Raw genomic sequence first — 16,615 nt, forward strand, 5'->3', positions numbered from 1 at the left:
GTGGTGCCAGTGCACTCTCTGGACTCACTGCAGTGCATCCCCAGTGGTGCCAGTGCACTGTCTGGACTCACTGCACTGCATCCCCAGTGGTGCCAGTGCACTCTCTGGACTCACTGCAGTGCATCCCCAGTGGTGCCAGTGCACTCTCTGGACTCACTGCACTGCATCCCCAGTGGTGCCAGTGCACTCTCTGGCCTCACTGCAGTGCATCCCCAGTGGTGCCAGTGCACTCTCTGGACTCACTGCACTGCATCCCCAGTGGAGCCAGTGCACTCTCTGGACTCACTGCACTGCATCCCCAGTGGTGCCAGTGCACTCTCTGGACTCACTGCAGTGCATCCCCAGTGGTGCCAGTGCACTCTCTGGACTCACTGCACTGCATCCCCAGTGGTGCCAGTGCACTCTCTGGACTCACTGCACTGCATCCCCAGTGGTGCCAGTGCACTCTCTGGACTCACTGCACTGCATCCCCAGTGGTGCCAGTGCACTCTCTGGACTCACTGCACTGCATCCCCAGTGGTGCCAGTGCACTCTCTGGACTCACTGCACTGCATCCCCAGTGGTGCCAGTGCACTCTCTGGACTCACTGCACTGCATCCCCAGTGGTGCCAGTGCACTCTCTGGACTCACTGCACTGCATCCCCAGTGGTGCCAGTGCACTCTCTGGAGACACTGCAGTGCATCTCCACTAGTGCCAGGGCACTCTCTGGACTCACTGCAGTGCATCCCCAGTGGTGCCAGTGCACTCTCTGGACTCACTGCACTGCATCCCCAGTGGTGCCAGTGCACTCTCTGGACTCACTGCACTGCATCCCCAGTGGTGCCAGTGCACTCTCAGGAGTCACTGCAGTGCATCCCCTGTGGGGCCAGTGCACTCTCTGGACTCACTGCACTGCATCCCCAGTGGTGCCAGTGCACTCTCTGGACTCACTGCACTGCATCCCCAGTGGTGCCAGTGCACTCTCTGGACTCACTGCAGTGCATCCCCAGTGGTGACAGTGCACTCTCTGGACTCACTGCACTGCATCCCCAGTGGTGCCAGTGCACTCTCTGAGTCACTGCACTGCATCCCCAGTGGTGCCAGTGCACTCTCTGGACTCACTGCACTGCATCCCCAGTGGTGCCAGTGCACTCTCTGGACTCACTGCACTCCATCCCCACTGGTGCCAGTGCACTCTCTGGACTCACTGCACTGCATCCCCAGTGGTGACAGTGCACTCTCTGGACTCACTGCACTGCATCCCCAGTGGTGCCAGTGCACTCTCTGGACTCATTGCAGTGCATCCCCAGTGGTGCCAGTGCACTCTCTGAGTCAGTGCACTGCATCCCCAGTTGTGCCAGTGCACTCTCTGGACTCACTGCAGTGCATCCCCACTAGTGCCAGGGCACTCTCTGGACTCACTGCAGTGCATCCCCAGTGGTGCCAGTGCACTCTCTGGACTCACTGCACTGCATTCCCAGTGGTGCCAGTGCACTCTCTGGACTCACTGCACTGCATTCCCAGTGGTGCCAGTGCACTCTCTGGACTCACTGCCCTGCATCCCCAGTGGTGCCAGTGCACTCTCTGGAGTCACTGCAGTGCATCCCCAGTGGTGCCAGTGCACTCTCTGGTCTCACTGCAGTGCATCCCCAGTGGTGCCAGTGCACTCTCTGGACTCACTGCAGTGCATCCCCAGTGGTGCCAGTGCACTCTCTGGACTCACTGCTGTGCATCCCCAGTGGTGCCAGTGCACTCTCTGGACTCACTGCACTGCATCCCCAGTGGTGCCAGTGCACTCTCTGGACTCACTGCACTGCATCCCCAGTGGTGCCAGTGCACTCTCTGGACTCACTGCACTGCATCCCCAGTGGTGCCAGTGCACTCTCTGGACTCACTGCACTGCATCCCCAGTGGTGCCAGTGCACTCTCTGGACTCACTGCAGTGCATCCCCAGTGGTGCCAGTGCACTCTCTGGACTCACTGCACTGCATCCCCAGTGGTGCCAGTGCACTCTCTGGACTCACTGCAGTGCATCCCCAGTGGTGCCAGTGCACTCTCTGGACTCACTGCAGTGCATCCCCAGTGGTGCCAGTGCACTCTCTGGACTCACTGCACTGCATCCCCAGTGGTGCCAGTGCACTCTCTGGAGTCACTGCAGTGCATCCCCAGTGGTGCCAGTGCACTCTCTGGACTCACTGCAGTGCATCTCCAGTGGTGCCAGTGCACTCTCTGGACTCACTGCACTGCATCCCCAGTGGTGCCAGTGCACTCTCTGGAGACTCACTGCACTGCATATCCACTAGTGCCAGGGCACTCTCTGGACTCACTGCAGTGTATCCCCAGTGGTGCCAGTGCACTCTCTGACTCACTGCAGTGCATCCCCAGTGGTGCCAGTGCAATCTCGGGACTCACTACAGTACAGCTCCAATGGTGCCAGTGCACTCTATGGACTCACTGCACTGCATCCCCAGTGGTGCCAGTGCACTCTCTGGACTCACTGCACTGCATCCTCAGTGGTGCCAGTGCACTCTCTGGACTCACTGCCCTGCATCCCCAGTGGTGCCAGTGCACTCTCTGGACTCACTGCACTGCATCCCCAGTGGTGCCAGTGCACTCTCTGGTCTCACTGCAGTGCATCCCCAGTGGTGCCAGTGCACTCTCTGGACTCACTGCAGTGCATCCCCTGAGGTGCCAGTGCACTCTCTGGACTCACTGCACTGCATCCCCAGTGGTGCCAGTGCACTCTCTGGACTCACTGCACTGCATCCCCAGTGGTGCCAGTGCACTCTCTGGACTCACTGCACTGCATCCCCAGTGGTGCCAGTGCACTCTCTGGACTCACTGCAGTGCATCCCCAGTGGTGCCAGTGCACTCTCTGGACTCACTGCACTGCATAACCAGTGGTGCCAGTGCACTCTCTGGACTCACTGCAATGCATCCCCAGTGGTGCCAGTGCACTCTCTGGACTCACTGCACTGCATCCCCAGTGGTGCCAGTGCACTCTCTTTACTCACTGCACTGCATCCCCAGTGGTGCCAGTGCACTCTCTGGACTCACTGCACTGCATCCCCAGTTGTGCCAGTGCACTCTCTGGACTCACTGCACTGCATCCTCAGTGGTGCCAGTGCACTCTCTGGACTCACTGCACTGCATCCCCAGTGGTGCCAGTGCACTCTCTGGACTCACTGCACTGCATCCCCAGTGGTGCCAGTGCACTCTCTGGACTCACTGCACTGCATCCCCAGTGGTGCCAGTGCACTCTCTGGACTCACTGCACTGCATCCCCAGTGGTGCCAGTGCACTCTCTAGAGTCACTGCAGTGCATCCCCAGTGGTGCCAGTGCACTCTCTGGACTCACTGCAGTGCATCCCCAGTGGTGCCAGTGCACTCTCTGGACTCACTGCACTGCATCCCCAGTGGTGCCAGTGCACTCTCTGGACTCACTGCAGTGCATCCCCAGTGGTGCCAGTGCACTCTCTGGACTCACTGCACTGCATCCCCAGTGGTGCCAGTGCACTCTCTGGACTCACTGCACTGCATCCCCAGTGGTGCCAGTGCACTCTCTGGACTCACTGCACTGCATCCCCAGTGGTGCCAGTGCACTCTCTGGACTCACTGCACTGCATCCCCAGTGGTGCCAGTGCACTCTCTGGACTCACTGCACTGCATCCCCAGTGGTGCCAGTACACTCTCTGGACTCACTGCACTGCATCCCCAGTGGTGCCAGTGCACTCTCTGGACTCACTGCACTGCATCCCCAGTGGTGCCAGTGCACTCTCTGGACTCACTGCAGTGCATCTCCAGTGGTGCCAGTGCACTCTCTGGACTCACTGCACTGCATCCCCAGTGGTGCCAGTGCACTCTCTGGACTCACTGCACTGCATCCCCAGTGGTGCCAGTGCACTCTCTGGACTCACTGCAGTGCATTCCCAGTGGTGCCAGTGCACTCTCTGGACTCACTGCAGTGCATCCCCAGTGGTGCCAGTGCACTCTCTGGACTCACTGCAGTGCATCCCCAGTGGTGCCAGTGCACTCTCTGGACTCACTGCACTGCATCCCCAGTGGTGCCAGTGCACTCTCTGGACTCACTGCACTGCATCCCCAGTGGTGCCAGTGCACTCTCTGGACTCACTGCACTGCATCCCCAGTGGTGCCAGTGCACTCTCTGGACTCACTGCACTGCATCCCCAGTGGTGCCAGTGCACTCTCTGGACTCACTGCACTGCATCCCCAGTGGTGCCAGTGCACTCTCTGGACTCACTGCACTGCATCCCCAGTGGTGCCAGTGCACTCTCTGGACTCACTGCACTGCATCCCCAGTGGTGCCAGTGCACTCTCTGGACTCACTGCACTGCATCCCCAGTGGTGCCAGTGCACTCTCTGGACTCACTGCACTGCATCCCCAGTGGTGCCAGTGCACTCTCTGGACTCACTGCACTGCATCCCCAGTGGTGCCAGTGCACTCTCTGGACTCACTGCACTGCATCCCCAGTGGTGCCAGTGCACTCTCTGGACTCACTGCACTGCATCCCCAGTGGTGCCAGTGCACTCTCTGGACTCACTGCACTGCATCCCCAGTGGTGCCAGTGCACTCTCTGGACTCACTGCACTGCATCCCCAGTGGTGCCAGTGCACTCTCTGGACTCACTGCACTGCATCCCCAGTGGTGCCAGTGCACTCTCTGGACTCACTGCACTGCATCCCCAGTGGTGCCAGTGCACTCTCTGGACTCACTGCACTGCATCCCCAGTGGTGCCAGTGCACTCTCTGGACTCACTGCAGTGCATCCCCAGTGGTGCCAGTGCACTCTCTGGACTCACTGCACTGCATCCCCAGTGGTGCCAGTGCACTCTCTGGACTCACTGCACTGCATCCCCAGTGGTGCCAGTGCACTCTCTGGACTCACTGCAGTGCATCCCCAGTGGTGCCAGTGCACTCTCTGGACTCACTGCACTGCATCCCCACTGGTGCCAGTGCACTCTCTGGACTCACTGCACTGCATCCCCAGTGGTGCCAGTGCACTCTCTGGACTCACTGCAGTGCATCCCCAGTGGTGCCAGTGCACTCTCTGGACTCACTGCACTGCATCCCCAGTGGTGCCAGTGCACTCTCTGGACTCACTGCACTGCATCCCCAGTGGTGCCAGTGCACTCTCTGGACTCACTGCAGTGCATCCCCAGTGGTGCCAGTGCACTCTCTGGACTCACTGCACTGCATCCCCAGTGGTGCCAGTGCACTCTCTGGACTCACTGCAGTGCATCCCCAGTGGTGCCAGTGCACTCTCTGGACTCACTGCACTGCATCCCCAGTGGTGCCAGTGCACTCTCTGGACTCACTGCACTGCATCCCCAGTGGTGCCAGTGCACTCTCTGGACTCACTGCAGTGCATCCCCAGTGGTGCCAGTGCACTCTCTGGACTCACTGCACTGCATCCCCAGTGGTGCCAGTGCACTCTCTGGACTCACTGCACTGCATCCCCAGTGGTGCCAGTGCACTCTCTGGACTCACTGCAGTGCATCCCCAGTGGTGCCAGTGCACTCTCTGGACTCACTGCACTGCATCCCCAGTGGTGCCAGTGCACTCTCTGGACTCACTGCACTGCATCCCCAGTGGTGCCAGTGCACTCTCTGGACTCACTGCACTGCATCCCCAGTGGTGCCAGTGCACTCTCTGGACTCACTGCACTGCATCCCCAGTGGTGCCAGTGCACTCTCTGACTCACTGCACTGCATCCCCAGTGGTGCCAGTGCACTCTCTGGACTCACTGCACTGCATCCCCAGTGGTGCCAGTGCACTCTCTGGACTCACTGCACTGCATCCCCAGTGGTGCCAGTGCACTCTCTGGACTCACTGCACTGCATCCCCAGTGGTGCCAGTGCACTCTCTGGACTCACTGCACTGCATCCCCAGTGGTGCCAGTGCACTCTCTGGACTCACTGCAGTGCATCCCCAGTGGTGCCAGTGCACTCTCTGGACTCACTGCACTGCATCCCCAGTGGTGCCAGTGCACTCTCTGGACTCACTGCACTGCATCCCCAGTGGTGCCAGTGCACTCTCTGGACTCACTGCACTGCATCCCCAGTGGTGCCAGTGCACTCTCTGGACTCACTGCACTGCATCCCCAGTGGTGCCAGTGCACTCTCTGGACTCACTGCACTGCATGCCCCAGTGGTGCCAGTGCACTCTCTGGACTCACTGCAGTGCATCCCCAGTGGTGCCAGTGCACTCTCTGGACTCACTGCACTGCATCCCCAGTGGTGCCAGTGCACTCTCTGGACTCACTGCACTGCATCCCCAGTGGTGCCAGTGCACTCTCTGGACTCACTGCACTGCATCCCCAGTGGTGCCAGTGCACTCTCTGCACTCACTGCAGTGCATCCCCAGTGGTGCCAGTGCACTCTCTGACTCACTGCACTGCATCCCCAGTGGTGCCAGTGCACTCTCTGGACTCACTGCACTGCATCCCCAGTGGTGCCAGTGCACTCTCTGGACTCACTGCACTGCATCCCCAGTGGTGCCAGTGCACTCTCTGGACTCACTGCACTGCATCCCCAGTGGTGCCAGTGCACTCTCTGGACGTCACTGCAGTGCATCCCCAGTGGTGCCAGTGCACTCTCTGGACTCACTGCACTGCATCCCCAGTGGTGCCAGTGCACTCTCTGGACTCACTGCACTGCATCCCCAGTGGTGCCAGTGCACTCTCTGGACTCACTGCACTGCATCCCCAGTGGTGCCAGTGCACTCTCTGGACTCACTGCACTGCATCCCCAGTGGTGCCAGTGCACTCTCTGGACTCACTGCACTGCATCCCCAGTGGTGCCAGTGCACTCTCTTTACTCACTGCACTGCATCCCCAGTGGTGCCAGTGCACTCTCTGGACTCACTGCACTGCATCCCCAGTGGTGCCAGTGCACTCTCTGGTCTCACTGCACTGCATCCCCAGTGGTGCCAGTGCACTCTCTGGACTCACTGCAGTGCATTCCCAGTGGTGCCAGTGCACTCTCTGGACTCACTGCACTGCATCCCCAGTGGTGCCAGTGCACTCTCTGGACTCACTGCACTGCATCCCCAGTGGTGCCAGTGCACTCTCTGGACTCACTGCAGTGCATCCCCAGTGGTGCCAGTGCACTCTCTGGAGTCACTGCACTGCATCCCCAGTGGTGCCAGTGCACTCTCTGGACTCACTGCAGTGCATCCCCAGTGGTGCCAGTGCACTCTCTGGACTCACTGCACTGCATCCCCAGTGGTGCCAGTGCACTCTCTGGACTCACTGCACTGCATCCCCAGTGTGCCAGTGCACTCTCTGGACTCACTGCACTGCATCCCCAGTGGTGCCAGTGCACTCTCTGGACTCACTGCACTGCATCCCCAGTGGTGCCAGTGCACTCTCTGGACTCACTGCACTGCATCCCCAGTGGTGCCAGTGCACTCTCTGGACTCACTGCAGTGCATCCCCAGTGGTGCCAGTGCACTCTCTGGACTCACTGCACTGCATCCCCAGTGGTGCCAGTGCACTCTCTGGACTCACTGCACTGCATCCCCAGTGGTGCCAGTGCACTCTCTGGACTCACTGCACTGCATCCCCAGTGGTGCCAGTGCACTCTCTGGACTCACTGCACTGCATCCCCAGTGGTGCCAGTGCACTCTCTGGACTCACTGCACTGCATCCCCAGTGGTGCCAGTGCACTCTCTGGACTCACTGCACTGCATCCCCAGTGGTGCCAGTGCACTCTCTGGACTCACTGCACTCCATCCCCAGTGGTGCCAGTACACTCTCTGGACTCACTGCACTGCATCCCCAGTGGTGCCAGTGCACTCTCTGGACTCACTGCAGTACATCCCCAGTGGTGCCTGTGCACTCTCTGGTCTCACTGCACTAAAACCCCAGTGGAGCCAGTGCACTCTCTGGACTCACTGCACTGCATCCCCAGCGGTGCCAGTGCACTCTCTGGACTCACTGCACTGCATCCCCGGTGGTGCCAGTGCACTCTCTGGACTCACTGCAGTGCATCCCCAGTGGTGCCAGTGCACTCTCTGGACTCACTGCACTGCATCCCCAGTGGTGACAGTGCACTCTCTGTAGTCACTGCGCTGCATCCCGGTGGTGGTGACAGTGCACTCTCTGGACTCACTGCACTGCATCCCCAGTTGTGCCAGTGCACTCTCCGGACTCACTGCAGTGCATCTCCAGTGGTGCCAGTGCACTCTCTGGACTCACTGCAGTGCATCCCCAGTGGTGCCAGTGAACTCTCTGGACTCACTGCAGTGCATCCCCAGTGGTGACAGTGCACTCTCTGTAATCACTGCGCTGCATCCCCAGTGGTGACAGTGCACTTTCTGTACTCACTGCAGTGCATCCCCAGTGGTGCCAGTGCACTCTCTGGACTCACTGCACTGCATCCCCATTGGTGCCAGTGCACTCTCCGGACTCACTGCAGTGCATCCGCAGTGGTGCCAATGCACTTTTTCGAGTCAGTGCACTGCATCCCCATTAGTGCAGGGAAATTCTCTGAACTCACTGCACTGCATCTCCAATTGTGCCAGTGCATTCTCTGGACTCACTGCTCTGCATCCCCAGTGGTGCCAGTGCACTCTCTGGACTCACTGCACTGCATCCCCAGTGGTGCCAGTGCACTCTCTGGACTCACTGCACTGCATACCCAGTGGTGCCACTGCACTCTCTGACTCACTGCACTGCATCCCCAGTGGTGCCAGTGCACTCTCTGGACTCACTGCACTGCATCCCCAGTGGTGCCAGTGCACTCTCTGGACTCACTGCACTGCATCCCCAGTGGTGCCAGTGCACTCTCTGGACTCACTGCACTGCATCCCCAGTGGTGCCAGTGCACTCTCTGGACTCACTGCAGTGCATCCCCAGTGGTGCCAGTGCACTCTCTGGACTCACTGCACTGCATCCCCAGTGGTGCCAGTGCACTCTCTGGACTCACTGCACTGCATCCCCAGTGGTGCCAGTGCACTCTCTGGACTCACTGCAGTGCATCCCCAGTGGTGCCAGTGCACTCTCTGGACTCACTGCACTGCATCCCCAGTGGTGCCAGTGCACTCTCTGGACTCACTGCACTGCATCCCCAGTGGTGCCAGTGCACTCTCAGGAGTCACTGCAGTGCATCCCCAGTGGTGCCAGTGCACTCTCTGGACTCACTGCACTGCATCCCCAGTGGTGCCAGTGCACTCTCTGGACTCACTGCACTGCATCCCCAGTGGTGCCAGTGCACTCTCTGGACTCACTGCACTGCATCCCCAGTGGTGCCAGTGCACTCTCTGGACTCACTGCACTGCATCCCCAGTGGTGCCAGTGCACTCTCTGGACTCACTGCACTGCATCCCCAGTGGTGCCAGTGCACTCTCTGGACTCACTGCACTGCATCCCCAGTGGTGCCAGTGCACTCTCTGGACTCACTGCACTGCATCCCCAGTGGTGCCAGTGCACTCTCTGGACTCACTGCACTGCATCCCCAGTGGTGCCAGTGCACTCTCTGGACTCACTGCACTGCATCCCCAGTGGTGCCAGTGCACTCTCTGGACTCACTGCAGTGCATCCCCAGTGGTGCCAGTGCACTCTCTGGAGTCACTGCACTGCATCCCCAGTGGTGCCAGTGCACTCTCTGGACTCACTGCACTGCATCCCCAGTGGTGCCAGTGCACTCTCTGGACTCACTGCACTGCATCCCCAGTGGTGCCAGTGCACTCTCTGGACTCACTGCACTGCATCCCCAGTTGTGCCAGTGCACTCTCTGGACTCACTGCAGTGCATCCCCAGTGGTGCCAGTGCACTCTCTGGACTCACTGCACTGCATCCCCAGTGGTGCCAGTGCACTCTCTGGACTCACTGCACTGCATCCCCAGTGGTGCCAGTGCACTCTCTGGACTCACTGCACTGCATCCCCAGTGGTGCCAGTGCACTCTCTGGACTCACTGCACTGCATCCCCAGTGGTGCCAGTGCACTCTCTGGACTCACTGCAGTGCATCCCCAGTGGTGCCAGTGCACTCTCTGGACTCACTGCACTGCATCCCCAGTGGTGCCAGTGCACTCTCTGGACTCACTGCACTGCATCCCCAGTGGTGCCAGTGCACTCTCTGGACTCACTGCACTGCATCCCCAGTGGTGCCAGTGCACTCTCTGGACTCACTGCACTGCATCCCCAGTGGTGCCAGTGCACTCTCTGGCGTCACTGCAGTGCATCCCCAGTGGTGCCAGTGCACTCTCTGGACTCACTGCACTGCATCCCCAGTGGTGCCAGTGCACTCTCTGGACTCACTGCACTGCATCCCCAGTGGTGCCAGTGCACTCTCTGGACTCACTGCACTGCATCCCCAGTGGTGCCAGTGCACTCTCTGGACTCACTGCACTGCATCCCCAGTGGTGCCAGTGCACTCTCTGGACTCACTGCACTGCATCCCCAGTGGTGCCAGTGCACTCTCTGGACTCACTGCACTGCATCCCCAGTGGTGCCAGTGCACTCTCTGGACTCACTGCACTGCATCCCCAGTGGTGCCAGTGCACTCTCTGGACTCACTGCACTGCATCCCCAGTGGTGCCAGTGCACTCTCTGGACTCACTGCACTGCATCCCCAGTGGTGCCAGTGCACTCTCTGGACTCACTGCACTGCATCCCCAGTGGTGCCAGTGCACTCTCTGGACTCACTGCACTGCATCCCCAGTGGTGCCAGTGCACTCTCTGGACTCACTGCACTGCATCCCCAGTGGTGCCAGTGCACTCTCTGGACTCACTGCAGTGCATTCCCCAGTGGTGCCAGTGCACTCTCTGGACTCACTGCACTGCATCCCCAGTGGTGCCAGTGCACTCTCTGGACTCACTGCACTGCATCCCCAGTGGTGCCAGTGCACTCTCTGGACTCACTGCACTGCATCCCCAGTGGTGCCAGTGCACTCTCTGGACTCACTGAAGTGCATCCCCAGTGGTGCCAGTGCACTCTCTGGACTCACTGCACTGCATCCCCAGTGGTGCCAGTGCACTCTCTGGACTCACTGCACTGCATCCCCAGTGGTGCCAGTGCACTCTCTGGACTCACTGCAGTGCATCCCCAGTGGTGCCAGTGCACTCTCTGGACTCACTGCACTGCATCCCCAGTGGTGCCAGTGCACTCTCTGGACTCACTGCACTGCATCCCCAGTGGTGCCAGTGCACTCTCTGGACTCACTGCACTGCATCCCCAGTGGTGCCAGTGCACTCTCTGGACTCACTGCACTGCATCCCCAGTGGTGCCAGTGCACTCTCTGGACTCACTGCACTGCATCCCCAGTGGTGCCAGTGCACTCTCTGGACTCACTGCACTGCATCCCCAGTGGTGCCAGTGCACTCTCTGGACTCACTGCACTGCATCCCCAGTGGTGCCAGTGCACTCTCTGGACTCACTGCACTGCATCCCCAGTGGTGCCAGTGCACTCTCTGGACTCACTGCACTGCATCCCCAGTGGTGCCAGTGCACTCTCTGGACTCACTGCAGTGCATCCCCAGTGGTGCCAGTGCACTCTCTGGACTCACTGCAGTGCATCCCCAGTGGTGCCAGTGCACTCTCTGGACTCACTGCACTGCATCCCCAGTGGTGCCAGTGCACTCTCTGGACTCACTGCACTGCATCCCCAGTGGTGCCAGTGCACTCTCTGGACTCACTGCAGTGCATCCCCAGTGGTGCCAGTGCACTCTCTGGACTCACTGCACTGCATCCCCAGTGGTGCCAGTGCACTCTCTGGACTCACTGCAGTGCATCCCCAGTGGTGCCAGTGCACTCTCTGGACTCACTGCACTGCATCCCCAGTGGTGCCAGTTCACTCTCTGGACTCACTGCAGTGCATCCCCAGTGGTGCCAGTGCACTCTCTGGACTCACTGCACTGCATCCCCAGTGGTGCCAGTGCACTCTCTGGACTCACTGCACTGCATCCCCAGTGGTGCCAGTGCACTCTCTGGACTCACTGCAGTGCATCCCCAGTGGTGCCAGTGCACTCTCTGACTCACTGCACTGCATCCCCAGTGGTGCCAGTGCACTCTCTGGACTCACTGCACTGCATCCCCAGTGGTGCCAGTGCACTCTCTGGACTCACTGCACTGCATCCCCAGTGGTGCCAGTGCACTCTCTGGACTCACTGCACTGCATCCCCAGTGGTGCCAGTGCACTCTCTGGACTCACTGCACTGCATCCCCAGTGGTGCCAGTGCACTCTCTGGACTCACTGCAGTGCATCCCCAGTGGTGCCAGTGCACTCTCTGGACTCACTGCAGTGCATCCCCAGTGGTGCCAGTGCACTCTCTGGACTCACTGCACTGCATCCCCAGTGGTGCCAGTGCACTCTCTGGACTCACTGCACTGCATCCCCAGTGGTGCCAGTGCACTCTCTGGACTCACTGCACTGCATCCCCAGTGGTGCCAGTGCACTCTCTGGACTCACTGCACTGCATCCCCAGTGGTGCCAGTGCACTCTCTGGACTCACTGCAGTGCATCCCAGTGGTGCCAGTGCACTCTCTGGACTCACTGCACTGCATCCCCAGTGGTGCCAGTGCACTCTCTGGACTCACTGCACTGCATCCCCAGTGGTGCCAGTGCACTCTCAGGAGTCACTGCAGTGCATCCCCAGTGGTGCCAGTGCACTCTCTGGACTCACTGCACTGCATCCCCAGTGGTGCCAGTGCACTCTCTGGACTCACTGCACTGCATCCCCAGTGGTGCCAGTGCACTCTCTGGACTCACTGCACTGCATCCCCAGTGGTGCCAGTGCACTCTCTGGACTCACTGCACTGCATCCCCAGTGGTGCCAGTGCACTCTCTGAGTCACTGCACTGCATCCCCAGTGGTGCCAGTGCACTCTCTGGACTCACTGCACTGCATCCCCAGTGGTGCCAGTGCACTCTCTGGACTCACTGCACTGCATCCCCACTGGTGCCAGTGCACTCTCTGGACTCACTGCACTGCATCCCCAGTGGTGCCAGTGCACTCTCTGGACTCACTGCACTGCATCCCCAGTGGTGCCAGTGCACTCTCTGGACTCACTGCACTGCATCCCCAGTGGTGCCAGTGCACTCTCTGGACTCACTGCACTGCATCCCCAGTGGTGCCAGTGCACTCTCTGGACTCACTGCACTGCATCCCCAGTGGTGCCAGTGCACTCTCTGGACTCACTGCACTGCATCCCCAGTGGTGCCAGTGCACTCTCTGGACTCACTGCACTGCATCCCCAGTGGTGCCAGTGCACTCTCTGGACTCACTGCAGTGCATCCCCAGTGGTGCCAGTGCACTCTCTGGACTCACTGCACTGCATCCCCAGTGGTGCCAGTGCACTCTCTGGACTCACTGCAGTGCATCCCCAGTGGTGCCAGTGCACTCTCTGGACTCACTGCAGTGCATCCCCAGTGGTGCCAGTGCACTCTCTGGACTCACTGCACTGCATCCCCAGTGGTGCCAGTGCACTCTCTGGACTCACTGCACTGCATCCCCAGTGGTGCCAGTGCACTCTCTGGACTCACTGCCTGCATCCCCAGTGGTGCCAGTGCACTCTCTGGACTCACTGCACTGCATCCCCAGTGGTGCCAGTGCACTCTCTGGACTCACTGCAGTGCATCCCCAGTGGTGCCAGTGCACTCTCTGGACTCACTGCAGTGCATCCCCAGTGGTGCCAGTGCACTCTCTGGACTCACTGCAGTGCATCCCCAGTGGTGCCAGTGCACTCTCTGGAGTCACTGCACTGCATCCCCAGTGGTGCCAGTGCACTCTCTGGACTCACTGCACTGCATCCCAGTGGTGCCAGTGCACTCTCTGGACTCACTGCACTGCATCCCCAGTGGTGCCAGTGCACTCTCTGGACTCACTGCACTGCATCCCCAGTGGTGCCAGTGCACTCTCTGGACTCACTGCAGTGCATCCCCAGTGGTGCCAGTGCACTCTCTGGACTCACTGCACTGCATCCCCAGTGGTGCCAGTGCACTCTCTGGACTCACTGCACTGCATCCCCAGTGGTGCCAGTGCACTCTCTGGACTCACTGCACTGCATCCCCAGTGGTGCCAGTGCACTCTCTGGACTCACTGCACTGCATCCCCAGTGGTGCCAGTGCACTCTCTGGACTCACTGCAGTGCATCCCCAGTGGTGCCAGTGCACTCTCTGGACTCACTGCAGTGCATCCCCAGTGGTGCCAGTGCACTCTCTGGACTCACTGCACTGCATCCCAGTGGTGCCAGTGCACTCTCTGGACTCACTGCACTGCATCCCCAGTGGTGCCAGTGCACTCTCTGGAGTCACTGCAGTGCATCCCCAGTGGTGCCAGTGCACTCTCTGGACTCACTGCACTGCATCCCCAGTGGTGCCAGTGCACTCTCTCGACTCACTGCACTGCATCCCAAGTGGTGCCAGTGCACTCTCTGGACTCACTGCACTGCATCCCCAGTGGTGCCAGTGCACTCTCTGGACTCACTGCACTGCATCCCCAGTGGTGCCAGTGCACTCTCTGGACTCACTGCACTGCATCCCCACTGGTGCCAGTGCACTCTCTGGACTCACTGCACTGCATCCCCAGTGGTGCCAGTGCACTCTCTGGACTCACTGCACTGCATCCCCAGTGGTGCCAGTGCACTCTCTGGAGTCACTGCACTGCATCCCCAGTGGTGCCAGTGCACTCTCTGGACTCACTGCAGTGCATCCCCACTGGTGCCAGTGCACTCTCTGGACTCACTGCAGTGTATCCCCAGTGGTGCCAGTGCACTCTCTGGACTCACTGCAGTGCATCCCCAGTGGTGCCAGTACACTCTCTGGACTCACTGCACTGCATCCCCAGTGATGACAGTGCACTCTCTGGACTCACTGCACTGCATCCCCAGTGGGGCCAGTGCACTCTCTGGACTCATTGCAGTGCATCCCCAGTGGTGCCAGTGCACTCTCTGAGTCAGTGCACTGCATCCCCAGTGGTGCCAGTGCACTCTCTGGACTCACTGCACTGCATCCCCAGTGGTGCCAGTGCACTCTCTGGACTCACTGCATTGCATCCCCAGTGGTGCCAGTGCACTCTCTGGACTCACTGCACTGCATCCCCAGTGGTGCCAGTGCACTCTCTGGACTCACTGCAGTGCATCCCCAGTAGTGCCAGTGCACTCTCTGGACTCACTGCAGTGCATCCCCAGTGGTGCCAGTGCACTCTCTGGACTCACTGCACTGCATCCCCAGTGGTGCCAGTGCACTCTCTGGACTCACTGCACTGCATCCCCAGTGGTGCCAGTGCACTCTCTGGACTCACTGCAGTGCATCCCCAGTGGTGCCAGTGCACTCTCTGGACTCACTGCAGTGCATCCCCAGTGGTGCCAGTGCACTCTCTGGACTCACTGCACTGCATCCCCAGTGGTGCCAGTGCACTCTCTGGACTCACTGCACTGCATCCCCAGTGGTGCCAGTGCACTCTCTGGACTCACTGCACTGCATCCCCAGTGGTGCCAGTGCACTCTCTGGACTCACTGCAGTGCATCCCCAGTGGTGCCAGTGCACTCTCTGGACTCACTGCAGTGCATCCCCAGTGGTGCCAGTGCACTCTCTGGACTCACTGCACTGCATCCCCAGTGGTGCCAGTGCACTCTCTGGAGTCACTGCAGTGCATCCCCAGTGGTGCCAGTGCACTCTCTGGACTCACTGCAGTGCATCCCCAGTGGTGCCAGTGCACTCTCTGGACTCACTGCACTGCATCCCCAGTGGTGCCAGTGCACTCTCTGGACTCACTGCACTGCATCCCCAGTGGTGCCAGTGCACTCTCTGGAGTCACTGCAGTGCATCCCCAGTGGTGCCAGTGCACTCTCTGGACTCACTGCAGTGCATCCCCAGTGGTGCCAGTGCACTCTCTGGACTCACTGCACTGCATCCCCAGTGGTGCCAGTGCACTCTCTGGACTCACTGCACTGCATCCCCACTGGTGCCAGTGCACTCTCTGGACTCACTGCAGTGCATCCCCAGTGGTGCCAGTGCACTCTCTGGACTCACTGCACTGCATCCCCAGTGGTGCCAGTGCACTCTCTGGACTCACTGCACTGCATCCCCAGTGGTGCCAGTGCACTCTCTGGACTCACTGCACTGCATCCCCAGTGGTGCCAGTGCACTCTCTAGAGTCACTGCAGTGCATCCCCAGTGGTGCCAGTGCACTCTCTGGACTCACTGCAGTGCATCCCCAGTGGTGCCAGTGCACTCTCTGGACTCACTGCACTGCATCCCCAGTGGTGCCAGTGCACTCTCTGGACTCACTGCACTGCATCCCCAGTGGTGCCAGTGCACTCTCTGGACTCACTGCACTGCATCCCCAGTGGTGCCAGTGCACTCTCTGGACTCACTGCACTGCATCCCCAGTGGTGCCAGTGCACTCTCTGGACTCACTGCACTGCATCCCCAGTGGTGCCAGTGCACTCTCTGGACTCACTGCACTGCATCCCCAGTGGTGCCAGTGCACTCTCTGGAATCACTGCAGTGCATCCCCAGTGGTGCCAGTGCACTCTCTGGACTCACTGTACTGCATCCCCAGTGGTGCCAGTGCACTCTCTGGACTCACTGCACTCCATCCCCACTGGTGCCAGTACACTCTCTGGACTCACTGCACTGCATCCCCAGTGATGACAGTGCACTCTCTGGAC

Source organism: Anser cygnoides, chromosome 38, assembly GCF_040182565.1.
Source record: "Anser cygnoides isolate HZ-2024a breed goose chromosome 38, Taihu_goose_T2T_genome, whole genome shotgun sequence".
In the NCBI taxonomy this organism is placed as follows: Eukaryota; Metazoa; Chordata; class Aves; order Anseriformes; family Anatidae; genus Anser; species Anser cygnoides.